The sequence below is a fragment of the Natator depressus genome, chromosome 14, assembly GCF_965152275.1.
Source record: "Natator depressus isolate rNatDep1 chromosome 14, rNatDep2.hap1, whole genome shotgun sequence".
In the NCBI taxonomy this organism is placed as follows: Eukaryota; Metazoa; Chordata; order Testudines; family Cheloniidae; genus Natator; species Natator depressus.
Genome location: NC_134247.1, coordinates 30,024,515 through 30,039,423, shown reverse-complemented (window position 1 = coordinate 30,039,423; position 14,909 = coordinate 30,024,515).

Genomic DNA, 14,909 nt, shown 5'->3' with positions numbered 1-14,909 from the left:
TCCCAGCACCGCCCAGAGTTCAGCTGCTGGTCTGGTGCCCAGCTCTGAAGGCAGCACTGCTGCCAGCAACAGTGCAGAAGTGAGGGTGGCATGGGGGGGGGAGAGGGGGAAGGGCCAACCTTATGGGTGGGTGATGCGGGCAACTGCCCAGAGGACGGTGGTCAGGAGGAAACCCCGCCAACCGCCAGCTCCAGGCCCTTTTAACCTCTGAGTGCTGGACCCTGGAACGGGGGAGGGGCAGGGCTGGGAGTGTCCTGGGCAGGGGCTCCTACCATGTGCCAGGCTCTAGCTGCAAGTTCGGGCTGGGCTGGGAAGGAACAGGACCTCGTCCCCTGCATGGGCTGCTCCCAGGGCCAGATCAGAGCCACCGCCAGGAACCTCCCCCAGCAGCAGAAAGCTCCGTGGCTGCCGGCCGGGAGCCCAGTTCTGAAGGTAGCACCACTGCCAGGAGCAGTGCCGAAGTAAGGGGAGCAATACCGTGACACCCCTCCCCCAATAGCCTTGAGACCGCCCCCCCCATGACCCTCTTCTGGGATGGGATCCACCCAGTTACAACAGGGTGACATTTCAGATTGAAATAGCTAAAACTGTGAAATTTAAAAGACTTTTAAAAATCTCATGACCATGAAATTTACCAACTGGATGGGTGAATTTGGTAGGGCCATACCCATGAAACTGAACAGGGGGGTACTTCACATTACAGATACACAAATGTGGATCCTCAGTTGCACTGTTTATATCACGGCCGCTTCTTTCTGGCAGATCCATTTGAGCTCCGCGGCACACGTCTCAGACAGAACCTGGCTGCCTTTTATCCACCCGCAGCTGTTCCCATCAGCAGAGCCTGAGAAGCTGCAGAGTGAGAGAGAGTCCGTGTCACTGTGGGTCCCTGAAACAAGGAAAGGGCCAGGGGTGAGTCTTTCCTCCCCCTCCCCCTAATGGGAAGCTGGGCTCTGGTGTTGTCCTTCATCTCTAACTTTCCTGCAGAGCGTCAGTCGAGAAGACGTCCCAGGCTGTGAGGTGAGTTAGGGCAGTGGCTCTCAACCTTTCCAGACCACTGCACCCCTTTCAGGAGTCTGATTTGTCTTGCGTACCCCAAGTTTCACCTGACTTAAAAACGACTTGCTTAGAAAATCAGACCTAAAAATACAAATGTTGCCACAGCCACTATTGCTGAAAAATTGCTGACTCTCATTTGTACCACACAATTATAAAATAAATCCATTGGAAATAAGTATTGTACTTACATATCCGTGTATAGCGTATAGAACAGTGTAAACAAGTCAGTGTCTGTCTGAAATTTTAGTTTGCACTGACTTGGCTAGTGCTTTTTATGTAGCCCGTTGTAAAACTAGGCCAATATCTAGATGAGTTGACCTACTCCTCGGAAGACCTCTGTGTACCCCAGGGATACATGTAGCCCTGCTTGAGACCCACAGAGTTAGGGGGTCTGGAGCAAGGACCATACGAGGCTGAATCCCATGGGGTTGGTGAGCTGGTACTTGTTCATTGGAAGCGCCACCTTGATCTCCTACATCTCAGCTTTCCTTTAAAAACAAAGTCTGATGGGTGAGAGGAAACCTGCACCGTGCGACCTGGGTAACGGGACAGCTGCAGGGAGCTGAGGACTTGTCCCGATGAACGGTTAGGGCTGGATTCACAAAGAGACTTAAGAGGCTAATGGCCACTTCAGACACCTCCGTCCCAGAACCGCATCCCCCTGGGATTCACCAAACCCCAGCTCAGTTGCCACCAAACCCTGGAAGCGCCTGAACTTGCTCGGTGCCTCAATTTTCTGAGTCAAAGTTTACGAGGCGTCTGTGTGCGCCCCGAGCACCTGTGCTGCTCCCTCCCTCTAGGCTGCTGGCTGCCTAAGCCCCAGTACGATCCAGGAGCCAGTCTCCGCCTGACTTGCCTTGGGGCCCCAAGCCAGTGGGCATGTTCAAAGGACCCGTACCAGCTTGGGCCCCACAGGTGAGCGTCCACAGACTGGCAGCGAGGAGCATGCAGCCGATGAATGCAGCCGATGAAGTGAGCTGTAGCTCACGAAAGCTTATGCTCAACTAAATTGGTTAGTCTCTAAGGTGCCACAAGTCCTCCTTTTCTTTTTGCGCATACAGACTAACACGGCTGCTACTCTGAAACCAGAGAGGAGCAAGCGCTTCCTGGTAACATTTAGCCCAGGGGTTCTGGCACTCACCTGGAAAGTAGGAGACCCCAACTCAAGTCCCCCTTGTAGCTGGGTAGGAGAAGGGATTTGAACAGGCGTCTCTCACCTCTTAGGAGGAGGCTCACGCCACTGAGCTAGCGGACAGTCTGAGGTGGTGGTGGTGGGGGTCCCTTATTCTCTCCTGTTAACCCTGTTCCAGACTCGGGATGAAGAGTGATTGGAGCAGACAGACTAACTGTCACCTCGGGGCATGATGCAGAGAGATGATTTCTAGCCCCCACATTTCACTTCTAAAAGGGGAACCACAAAACCATGTGGATGCTTGTTGGATGGAAATTGCACAGAGCTGTCACCAGGGTCAAATGTCTCCTAGTATCACAGACACGACTTAAAAACAGCATGAGAGGCTCAGACGAGGGGCTTGTCTACACTCACAGCGCTGCAGTGAAGACGCTACCTACGCTGACCAGAGAGCTTCTCCCATCAGCAGAGCCAATCCCCCTCCCCAAGGGCCATAGCTATGGTGACAGGAGAAGCGCTCCCCTCAACGTAGCGCTGTCTACACTGGGGGTGAGGTCAGGATACCTGCATCGCTTGGGGGGTGGATTTTTCACACCCTTGAGCAGCATAGTTATACCGTCATAAGTCTGTAATGTAGACCGGGTCTAAGGGCAGGTCTACACTACCCGCCGGAAATGCAGGTAGCGATCTATCTATTGGGGGTCAATTTATCACGTCTAGTCTAGACGCGATAAATCGAACCCTGAGCGCTCTCCCGTCGACTCCGGCACTCCAGCGCCGCGAGAGGTGCAGGCGGAGTGGAGGGGGGAGTGCCGTGAAGATGCCAAGGTTAGTCGAGCTAGATACGTCCACTTCAGCTATGCTAGTCTCCTAGCTGAAGTTGCATATCTTAGGTCGATCCCCCCGCACACACACACACCCAGTGTAGACCAGGGCTAAGTGTGTACCCCAAATAAAAAAAGACAGGAGGAGGAGCAAAAAAATGCTATCCTGGCTAAACAGCAGAGTAATGGAGGCCATTAGAGGCAAAAAGCATCCTTGAAAAACTGGAAGTCTAAACCTAATGAGGAAACTAGGACGGAGCACAAACTCCAGCAAGTAAATTGTAAAGTATAAGGAGGCAGGCCAAGGAAGAGTTTGAGAAGCAACTTCCTAAAGATGCAAAACCTAAAAAAATTAAGTACATTAGAAGTAGGAAAATATAAGGTCCCTCACCAAAGGCTTTTAAGCAAAGGAAGCTGTCATGGGATAAGGGGGAAGGTCCTCTCATGGATCAGTAACTGGTTAAAAGATAGGAAACAACAGGAATAAATGCTCAGTTTTCACCATGGAAAGAGGAAAATAGCTGGGTCCCCTCAGGATAAGTACAGTTATATCCATATACAACTGCTTCTACCGCTATCGCTTATGCCAGCTCCCCGATCCCCCTAAGCTACACTGCTCTACACACAGAGCTATTGGTAGAACTGCCGTTACACCAGGGCCTTTGCTGGCACCCCTCTGTTAGGGAAATACCCTTAGCCCACGTAGTTACGCTGGGAAGACTTTTCAGCGTAGACCAGGCCTCAGACAGACGCTGGACATTTAACACGAGCAAGTTATACAATGGGAGCTTTCCCCAAACATCTCAAAGAGTAAACGTCAAGCAGCACTCACCGCACTGGATCTAATGGGGAACCGTCCACCCAGGTCCATTTCCCCCCTGGGGGTGTCACTTTAAGGCCAATCCAGATGTGGTTTGCATCTTGTACAACATCTTGTATGAAATCCTGTGATGGGCAAAGCAGAGGGGGTGGGGATGAGTATCCTGTAACATGCTAGAATTCCCTTAGTGATCCCATGAAGTGCCTGCTCTCTCCTTCAGTAGCTCTGCCCATAATGCCAGCAGGAGACCCCACCAGCCCCTGAGTTAGTTCACCCTCTCCCCTGGGTGGGCAGGGTCCCAGTGCAGGTAAACGTGGCTCTCTCTATGCAGACATGGTAACATCAGCACCAGTCCTTGGTGGCACAGGGTGAGCTGGCCCTTTAAGGGAGTCCTGGGTTGAGCCTCACCTGTGACTAGGTGCCCCTGGACTCAGAGGCAAAGGTGATGGAAGCAGGTGACCAGGAGCCAGGCCTGGTGGGGCTACAAGGGCAGCCAGTCTGGGCAGGGAGAGATTTGATGGGGTAGGAGGTTTGTGTGAGTAGCTCTATGCAGAAGGGCTCCGCTGAGCTCTCAGACAGAGGGCCTGGGAGTGAAACGCCTACAGGAGCCAGCTGGGCAGTCTGGGGTGGGAAAGCTGTAGGGTTCTTGTTCTGAACTGTATGTTAATAAGCCAGAGCCCCAGAAGGGGAGAAAACACCCCAGTGTGCAGTTTGATTGGGGTGGGGGTGGGGGGTAGAGTCAGGCTACACTGGGATTGTAACTAGTGACACACGTCTTTCTCCAGCTGGAGTTGGATGAGCCTGTATTTGATGTTACCTTCTCCTCCCGGTTCTGGGTCACGAGCATGCGAGAGCTCTTCCCCGAGCAGTCGTCACGGCTCCCAGTCCAGTCTTTACGCTCCTTAGACAGCCAGTAGCACTTGTCCCCGTGCAGCAGCCAGTCCCTGGAGCAGAGTTTGCACCCGGATCCCTCTGGAGGGAGAGATGAGAACTGAGGTGTCATTAATTCTGAACCTTCAAACTACAGCTGGATGAAAACTCTTGTTCAAAGTTGTTTTTTAATGGAAAATGCCATTTGGACCCAAATGAAAGTTTTTATTCTGATTGCCATTTTTCACTTTTTGATGGGGGAGTGGACTTAAAATGGAAATACTGGTTTTGAGGGTGGGAGGGAGGATTTCATTCATTTTTGGAGGGGAAATAAACATTTACTCTTAACAGTTCCCTCCATTTGAAAAGTGGGGGAGGACTTTCACTTTTCTGCTTCCTTCAAAGGACATCAAAGTGTCATTTCTTTTCACGTTTTTCATGAACTAGGCTTACACTGTATCCGCTCTAGTTCTAGACATTGCTGAAGTGTCCCCTACAGTTGTGTAAAAAGCAGGGCTGTCAATTAATCGCCGTTAACTCACGTGATTAACTCAAAAAATCAACTGTGATTAAAAAAATTAATCGTGATTAATCTCACTGTTAAACAATAGAATACCAATTGAAATTGATTAAATATTTTTGGATGTTTTTCTACATTTGCAAATATATTGATTGCTATTACAACACCGAACACAAAGGGCACAGTGCTCACTTTACATGATTATTTTTGATTCCAAATATTTGCACTGTAAAAATGATAAAAGAAATAGTATTTTTCAATTCACCTCATACAAGTCCTGTCGTGCAATCTCTTTATCATGAAAGTGTAACTTACAGATGTGGATTTTTTTCTTACATAACTGCACTCAAAAACGAAACAATGTAAAACTTTAGAGCCTACAAGTCCAGTCAGTCCTACTTCTTGTTCAGCCAATCGCTAAGACAAACAAGTTTTGTTTACATTGACAGGAGATACTGCTGCCCCCTTCTTATTTACAACGTCACCTGAAAGTGAGAACAGGCATTCGCATGGCACTTTTGTAGCCGGCATTGCAAGGTATTTATGTGCCAGATATGCTAAACATTCATCTCTCCCTTCATGCTTCGGCCACCATTCCAGAGGACATGCTTCCATGCTGATAATGCTCGTTAAAAAAAATAAATGCGTTAATTAAATTTGTGATTGAACTCCTTGGGGGAGAATTGTAGGTCTCCTGTTCTGTTTTACCCACATTCTGCCCTATAGTTCATGCTATAGCAGTCTCGGCTGATGACCCAACACATGTTCATTTAAAGAACACTTTCACAGCAGATTTGACAAAATGCAAAGAAGGTACCAGTGTGAGATTTCTAAAGATAGATTCAGCACTCAAGCCAAGGTTTAAGAATCTGAAGTCCCTTCCAAAATCTGATCGGGACGGGGTGTGGAGCATGCTGTCAGATGTCTTCAAAGAGCAACACTCTGATACGGAAACTACAGAACCCAAACCACCAAAAAAGAAAATCAGCCCTCTGCTGGTGGCATCTGACTCAGATGATGAAAATGAACATGCCTCGGTCTGCTCTGCCATGGATCGTTATTGAGCAGAACCCCTCATCAGCATGGACGCATGGCCTCCGGAATGGTGGTTTAAGCATGGAGGGACATATGAATCTTTAACGCATCTGGCACATAAATATCTTGTGATGCCGGCTACAACAGTGCCATGCGAACGTCTGTTCCCACTTTCAGGTCATATTGTAAATAAGAAGTGGGCAACATTATCTCCTGCAAATTGTAAGCAAACTTGTTTGTCTGAGCGATTGGCTGAAGTAGGACTGAGTGGACTTGTAGGCTTGAAAGTTTTACATTGTTTTATTTTTGAATGCAGTTATTTTTTGCACATAATGCTACATTTGTAAGTTCAACTTTCATGATAAAGAGATTGCACTCCAGTACTTGTATTAGGTGAATTGAAATATTCTCTTTCTTTTGTTTTTTACAGTGCAAATATTGGTAACCAAAAATATAAAGTGAGCACCGTACACTTTGTATTCCGTTGGAATTGAAATCAATATATTTGAAAATGTAGAAACCATCCAAAAATATTTAAAGAAATGATATTCTCTTATGGTTTAACAGTGCGATTAAGCGCGATTATTTTTTTTAATCGCTTGCCAGCCCTAGTAAAAAGCCTTCAGGCTCAATGTAGTAGTGAGGGCTTTTCTCAGGGTCAGCACTCAAACAGCCGGGCACGCTGTAGGTCAGGAAAGCAAGGTGCTGGGAGGCCAGAGAGGAGAGAATTCACTCCAAGTCTTTACACGGAGTTGCTCTCTTACGAATGATCTGCTCTAACTCAGTCACAAGTTCTGGGCTCGATGTAGGAATTACTGGCTGGGAGATTGGGGGTTGGACTAGATGACCTTCTGGGGTCCCTTCCAACCCTGATATTCTATGATTCTATGATTCTATGAAATCTCTGGCTTGGTGCATTCAAATGTAATTCCTTGAGGTTTGACCGTGTGAGCTTATAAAAGCTGAACAGAGTCAGACCCAGGCTGTTTCCCAATGGGAAACCTCAAGGGAAACTCAGTGTTGTAACAAAGAAGACGGATGACACCCCTGACTAAGGCAGTACTGAACCCAGAGACTCAACCTGGCAGCTGCGGGCGCTGTACCTCTGCTGGTGTCAGGATTCAGCTGGGAGTTAAAAGCAAGGTCCCATTATGGTCATTACAAATCCTATGGCTCTTCTTTAATGGGGGAGATCTGAGTCGATTCAAATGACAGTTCGGGGGACTACAATTTGCCTCCCTCAAATGCCCTGTGAAATTCCAATAGGTGAGTGGATTCTGCTTCAACCATTCCCCTAAGACATCGTCTGCCCGTGTTGTGTGCTGCTGAACAGTTGTGGAGTTTCACTCCAGAGGTGGCTGCATGTCAGTAGTGGGGGGAAAGGATTCCCATGAGTACGACCTGGTTGGTAAAGCACTTTGGGATCCAAACTGTAGAGCAGTTGTATTCTTTATTACACTATTGTTATGATTGTCTGTGCTCCAGCAATGGGAATTCCTCTTCCCACTAGAGGTCACTGCTGCTCCTCTGCACAAACGGCTGAGAATTACTTATTGTGCTTCGCCTGCACGCTCCCTGGGGAAAGGATTGTCTTTCTGTGATGTGTTTTTGATGGCATCTGGCACAATGGGGCCTCCATCCCTGAGGCAGGACTGCAGTGGAAAGAAATAGGGTGGAGCTGAGAGGTTCCTGTCCTGGATCGGGTTAGGGGTTGGTCTAGGGATGCTGCGCACAGATAGTAAGACAATCTCTGCCACAAAGAGCTCCCAGCCTGAACATCTGATGTGAAACGGGTGGAGAGAAAGAGGAGGACGGCAACAAGGCAAGAGAGAGACCAGCTGGGTAATTCCTGTTCCTGGACTAACTTCCACTGGTGGAAGATACAAACTCGGAGCTCCACAGAGCTCGTCTTCAGGGCTGGGGGAGGCCATCAGAGGAAACCCGAAGAAGAGCTCTGTGGAGCTCCAGAGTTTGTACCTTTCACCACCAGAAGTTGGTCCAAGAAAAGCTGTCAGCTCCCCGCCTTGTCTCTCTCACATTCCGGGCCCAGCCCGGCCACAACGCCGCTGCCCCCGAGAAGGGAGAGGAACCCGGCCATCGGGGCACAGACAAAGGCAGCCACAGCCTGGGTCTTGCACCCACCGCCTGGGAGAGACGAAGTGAAAGAAGACAGGGGCGCTGGGGGTGACAGCGCATCACAACGGCACCCAGAGCGTTCAAGCAGATTTAAAGGTGTCTCTCCCCCCGCCCCCCCCCTCAACTTAAACATCACCCTGGCGGCGGACCATTGTTCTCCTGCTGGAGTTACGAGCAGAGCGAGCCCGCCCGCCCCAGCCAGGCCAATGCAGGGTCAGACACCGTCTGCCCTTCCCCCGGAGAGCTCCCCGGCCACGCGGCCTGTTCGCAGCTCCTGCTCGCAGCCCCCGAGGGGCGAGCGCAGCTGTCGGGTTGCTCAGGGGTGAGCTTCTCTCGCCAAGGCTCCTGCAAAGACCCCGGCTCCCCTGTCCCCCAGGAGCCTGCCCCCCGCCAGCTGCCGTAACACCCCCGCCCCCGGCCAGGAGCATGGGACCCCAGAGGTTGGAGGGAGCGGGGCAGGAGGCCAAGCGATGCGCGCCGCACTCTGGGCCAGGCTCCTCGGGAAGGGAGAAGTGGCGTCTGCACACGGGGTCGGTTTGTCCCCCGAAGGGAGGATTTGCCGGAGAACAGGAGCCCTTTCTGACAGGCAGGACGTCTCGCCGACTTGGGAGCAATTCTGGGTGTTTTACTGGGTTTTCTGGCACGTCGAAAAGCTCCTGTTCATTTCCTGGAACCCCCCCCCCCCAGTCTCCCCTTAACCCAACACCTCACTTTGGGGGAAACGAAAATCTTCAAGCTCAGTTTGTGGCCGAAGAATGGACACACAATTCAACAGCGGCTGCAGTACAAATCGTACGTCATTCACAGACACTGCGGGGCCCTGCAGCCTGCCTGTGGGGGCTGTAACAATAATCACAGGGCTGCGATGACACCGGGATCTTCAGAATAACCCCCCGTCTCCACCCCAACCCCAGTCCCCCATTGCAGAGCCGGGGTGGGAGTCAGGTTCCCAGGGCACTGCTCTGGAGGAAGATCACAGCTTACCTCCTCCAGGGACTCCATGGCTGCAGCATCCTTTGCAAGGCAGGTCCCTGCTCCATCTCCCCCTCTCTGCGCATTAGCTGAGCGGGGAGCCCCAACTCCCCCCTTCACACACATCATGTCTTCCCCCATGGCTCGGGCAAGGGAAAGCGCCCGAAAAAGCCAGCTGCGAGGAGAATGAAACTACACAGCGCGGGGGAGATCCTACGCCTTATTAGCATATTGCTTCTGATTGGACAAGGGGCGGGCGCCCCGCAGGGGGAGGAGGGTCCACTTGCTCTGGCCCAGGGCCCCAGGAAACCCTCCTCCGCCTCTGCTCATCTCGCTAATGGCCTAGTTTTACAAGGGGCTGCCTAAAAGCACCGGTGACATCAGTGCAAACCAACATTCCGGACAGTGACGTCTTCACCTTGCTCTATGGAGTGTACACCGACATGTACATTTCCAGCTGATTTATTTTATAATTATATGGTAACGACGAGAGAGTCAGCAATTTTTCCGTAATAGTGGCTGTGTGACACTTTTGTAAGCGAATGTTTTTTAAGTGAGGTGTAACTTGGGGTCTGTAAATCAGAGTCCTGAAAGGGGTACAGTAGTATGGAAAAGTTGAGAGCCACTGCAATCCTTGGGCGAGCAGGGGCAGAGACTGGTGGGACGGGGGAGAAGGGGCAAAGAAGGGCCTCTCTGCCCCGGGCACAGACTGGGGGAGGGTTGGAACTGTGACAGAGTGGGAATTTTCTGTACTATTTTGTATGAATACTATGTGCCTCAGTTTCCCCTATGTGCTGCATGGTTAAGTAGGTGGTGGGAAAAGGTTGTTTATCCTTTGTAGAGACCCAGAGATACAGACGTGGCCGACGCCTAGATGCCTGGGCCCTGGGGCCCCATGCCCATGGAGACCCCCCGAAGACAATGGCCACTCCAATTGCCCAGACATTTGGCACCCAGCAACTAACGACCATGGATGGCCCACCCTCTGCAGGAAACCAGTGGGATGGGACCAGCTGGAGAACAAAGGGCTGAGGAGGAAGGCCAGGGGACAAGGTTTGCCCAGGAACAAAAACAAAGGGCTGAAGAGGAGCCACGCTGGGGGTTGTTCAGTGTGGGGTCGCTGGAATCGGGGACGCTCTCCTGAACTGGGACAACAAAGGGGTCAAAGGGCTCTCAGTTGACGCGGATGGACCATGCCGGAACTCTCTGTTCTAACCAAGGACTCTCTATGCTGGGTTCCAGACAGCTAATAAACCCTCCTGCTTTTACAACAGTGGCTGAGAGCCACATCAGTTTAAGGAAGTTGGGGGTACATTGCTCCCTTTGGGGGTACAAGTCTCCCTGATGTAAGGTGACTGTTGCCACTTACTAAAACTCAGTGGGGGTGTTTGGGTTAGCTAGCTGCCAGTACCAAAAGGAAGGGGAAGGGTCAATGGGAAATCAGGACCCTGAGACTGCCGGTCCCCAGGAAAAATGGGGAGAGGCCAATGCGCCAGGTCAGCCTGATTGACAGGGCGGGCAGGTTAATCAGGGAGTCAGGAGGCCAGGGGGGTCCCATTGTCTGTGTGAGCCAGAATTGCCTGGGTCAGAGAGAGAGGGGCCGAGCTAAGGAGAAAGCAGGGGTCCAAGCTGAGCTGGGGAACAGGGTCATGCCAGCCAGGGGGGCCAGAAAAGCAGCCCAGGGAGCACGTCAGTGCTGGGAACAGAGCCAAGAAGCAGCCAGCCACAAACCCAAGGGAACAAAGTTTCCCTGGAAAATTGTGGAATGTAACTATCACTTGCCATTCATTCTCAACTCTGCCACACGCTTCTCTCCGGAATGGGGCCTCGGAGAGACAGCCCCATAGGGGGCAGGGAGAGACCCAGGGGTGCAGGGAAAATGGGGGTAGGATGGAGGGAGCTGGAGAAAAGTAGAGATACATGGGGGGGATGTTATGTGTTGGGACAGGGACTGACCAACTCTCAGTACATGCTGGGGGGGGGTGCTGGGGTGCCATTTCAGGTGGGGGGGCAACTTTAACAGGTACTACTTAGGCATCTGAAAAATCTAGGGTTTTTTTTGCAGATAACTTGGAAATTAGCTGACAGGAGCACTGTATCTAATTCCTATGTAACTGTAACCCTTCTGCACGTCAGAGTTAGCAGCAACAAGGGCCAGGTTGAGTATCTAGGGGTTTCAATAACGCAATACAAAACCAGCTCGAGCCCCCACCCAGAGACCTGGGACAATTACAAACCACCCCCGGGTGCCTCCAAGAGGGAATACTTCCCCTCTCGCAAGCACAGAGTCTGAGTGTAGCAAAAGCCTTTTAATAAAGGAGGGAAACAATGCGGCATTATGCTGGGGAAACACCACCCACGGGATTCATAACACAACCCATGAGCAAAAGACCCACCCCCAAGTAAATCTGGCAGGGTCCTTTTCCCCTCAGGGTCTTGAGCCGGTGAGAAACGTGCAACCCACGCCGGGCTCGCTGGGGGAGCTCCGGGACACTGTGGGGCAGGGGCTGGAACCCCCCCTCCAGAGCCCCCCCCCCCGCCGGAACCCCAACTCATGGGCTGGGCATCGCCGTTTGGCGACCGCTCCCCCTAAGGGGTCCCCTCCCCCTCTTCGAGCTGGGGGGGGCCTCTGTCCCCCCTCTCCCCTCCCCTTCCCCCTCTCCGGGCTGGGGGGCGGGGGGGCCCTCTGTCCCTCGCCTCTAATTCCCAGGTTTCTGATGCTTGAGTTTTGCTGATGCCCACGTTCTAAAAGGGAAGGAGCTGTCCCTGCCTGGCAAGCCGGACCTCTGCCTGCATGAAGTCTCTGCTGTTTAACTGATTTCAGATTCCTGCCCCTGGTTGGAGCTGAATTCACACTGCTGCGGGGTGGCGGGGGGGGACTGTCTCTCAGAGCCCCACAAGTCTTGTCCATCCCAGCGGCCTTTCAACCCTCTGGCTCTCTTTCTGGGCATGCTCAGTGTAGTCCAGGGGTCCTCAAACTGGGGGTCGTGAGGTTATTATGTGGGGGTCATGAGCTGTCAGCCTCCACCCCCAAACCCTGCTTCATCCCCAGCCATTATAACAGTGTTAAATATATTAAAGTGGTTTAATAATTTATAACGGGGGGTTGCACTCAGAGGCTTGATGTGTGGAAGGGGTCACCAGGACAAAAGTTTGAGAACCACTGAAATGGTTCAATTAATTTTTTTTTTTTTTTCAGAAAAATTGGGTGTTTGATTCAAGGCAACCTTTTGTGGAAAGTGTCGTCTTTAATAAAAAACATTCACTGTCTTCTTGGAAAATTCAAAAACCAAAAATTGTTCTGTTTTCAATCATTCTGGACTAATTTTTTCTGATTCTGGTAGAAGATTTTGGCGGGGTTGGCCATTTTTGTCAGAAGTTTTTCTTGTTCTAGCCCTCCTGGATGGGGAGAAAAGCTTGAAAAGGTGACCCCTAAAGGCTCCACCACCAGGAGATCAAGAACAGAACCCACAGTTGTTTTCAAAATCTCATCTTGTTTAAGCCAATCTGATGGTTTTGGGGGGCTCTGACTTGTGATTTTTGGTCACTGGGGGTTGGCCACATGGGCTAGAACCAGCTTGGCCAGGATCCAGATGTTAACTCCGGTGTAGAGGGCCCTGGCAGTGGCCCAAACCCAGCAGCTGTGGGGGACAGGAGAGAGCTTTGATGTGTTCCCTGAGGTTCAAATTAGCAAGAGAAGCGGCCGGGGAGACGCATTCTAAACTGGGGGATCAGTGACATTCAGGGTGAGGCAACATTGAAAATACTCAGCAGTGTTACAGTTACTTTGCTCTGACACTCTCAGGCCTGATGGAGCAGAGCCCCCGACCCTTCCCTGAACACACCCACAGATACCCCTGCAATGGGGGTCCAGAGCTAGGAGCGGGGGAGGGGGACCCCTGGGCACCAACTCCTCACCGCACTCTCCTCTCCCTGTTCTCTCTCTCTCTTTCCAGATCCAGCCAGCCGGAGCGGGGTGGAAGCTCCTCCCGCCCCACAGGGACCCCTTGCTGCAGCTGTCGTGAGTAAGTGTTGGGGAGCGAACCCCAGTCCCAGGCCGGGATCTCGATGTCTGGGGTGGGGGGATTTGCTGGGGGGGTATCTCTGTTCTGCGCTCTCACAGCCCCGCTTTCCTCTCTCTGTTAAATCTCCTGGGGTGGGATCCACCTTCCACCCCTCCGCTGACCTGCCTGTGCCCCTCTGCTCTCTCTGCCAGGCCCCTGCCTTCGCTTGGAGCTCTCGCCGGGGAGGGGCTGCTGCTGCTGACTCTGCTCTGAGCTCTGCCTGAGGATGGGGGAGATGCACTCGGCCCCTGGAGGGGTCAGGAACTGAAGGTAGAGAGCATCTTGCAGGGGTTCCTGTTTCAAACCAATCGCTGCACCCAGGGCCTGCTGCACTGGGAGAGCCATCGAGGGCCTGATTCTGGGAGCTGCCTCCTCTGAGAATCGGCCCAGAGACACCTGGGAACTAGTTCATGGTTTGAGATTGTCTAGCTCGGCATTTGTCCAACTGGGAGTCCTGACCCAAAAGGGGGTTGCAAGGCTATGGCGGGGGGAGGGGGGGGTCAAGAGATCACAAAAATATTCTCAGGGGAGGGGGGCAGGAGGGGAAGAGGGCTACAACAGCTGCCCCTCTCCAGCTGCCCAGCTCTGAGGGCAGTGCCCCGCCCGTAGCAGCCCAGAAGTAAGGGTGGCAATACCATGCGTATGTTTCTATGAGTCCGTACAGTAACTTGCTATGACTGTTTGGGGGTCGGGGGTTGTCATAGCCTGAAATACTTTCAAAGTGGGGCCAGCAAAAACAAAAGTTTGAGAAGCCCGGGTCTAGCTTATTCTGATACCTGTTGCTCCCAGCCTTCCCCCAGCTGGTTTTATACAGCTGGTGAGGCTCTTCCTCCCCATCTAGTATCCGATGATAGTAAAGCAAGAGGGGAAAAAGTGATCCAGGCAACTACAGACCCATTCATCTAAGCAAAAAGAAAAGGAGGACTTGTGGCACCTTAGAGACTAACCAATTTAGTTGAGCATAAGCTTTCGTGAGCTACAGCTCACTTCATCGGATGCATTCAGTGGAAAATACAGTGAGGAGATTTATATACACACAGAACGTGAAAAAATGGGTGTTATCATACACACTCACTTCAGATGAGCTATTACCAGCAGGAGAGTGGGGGGGGGGGGGGGAAGAAAACCTTTTGTAGTGATAATCAAGGTGGGCCATTTCACTCTCACAAATCTTGGGAGACAGGCCAGTCCTTGACTACAGACAGCCCCCCAACCTGAAGCAAATACTCACCAGCAACCACACACCACACAACAGAACCACTAACCCAGGAACCTATCCTTGCAACAAAGCCCGTTGCCAACTGTGTCCACATATCTATTCAGCGAACACCATCATAGGGCCTAATCACATCAGCCACACTATCAGAGGCTCGTTCACCTGCACATCTACCAATGTGATCTATGCCATCATGTGCCAGCAATGCCCCCTGCCATGTACATTGGCCAAACTGGACAGTCTCTACGTAAAAGAATAAAT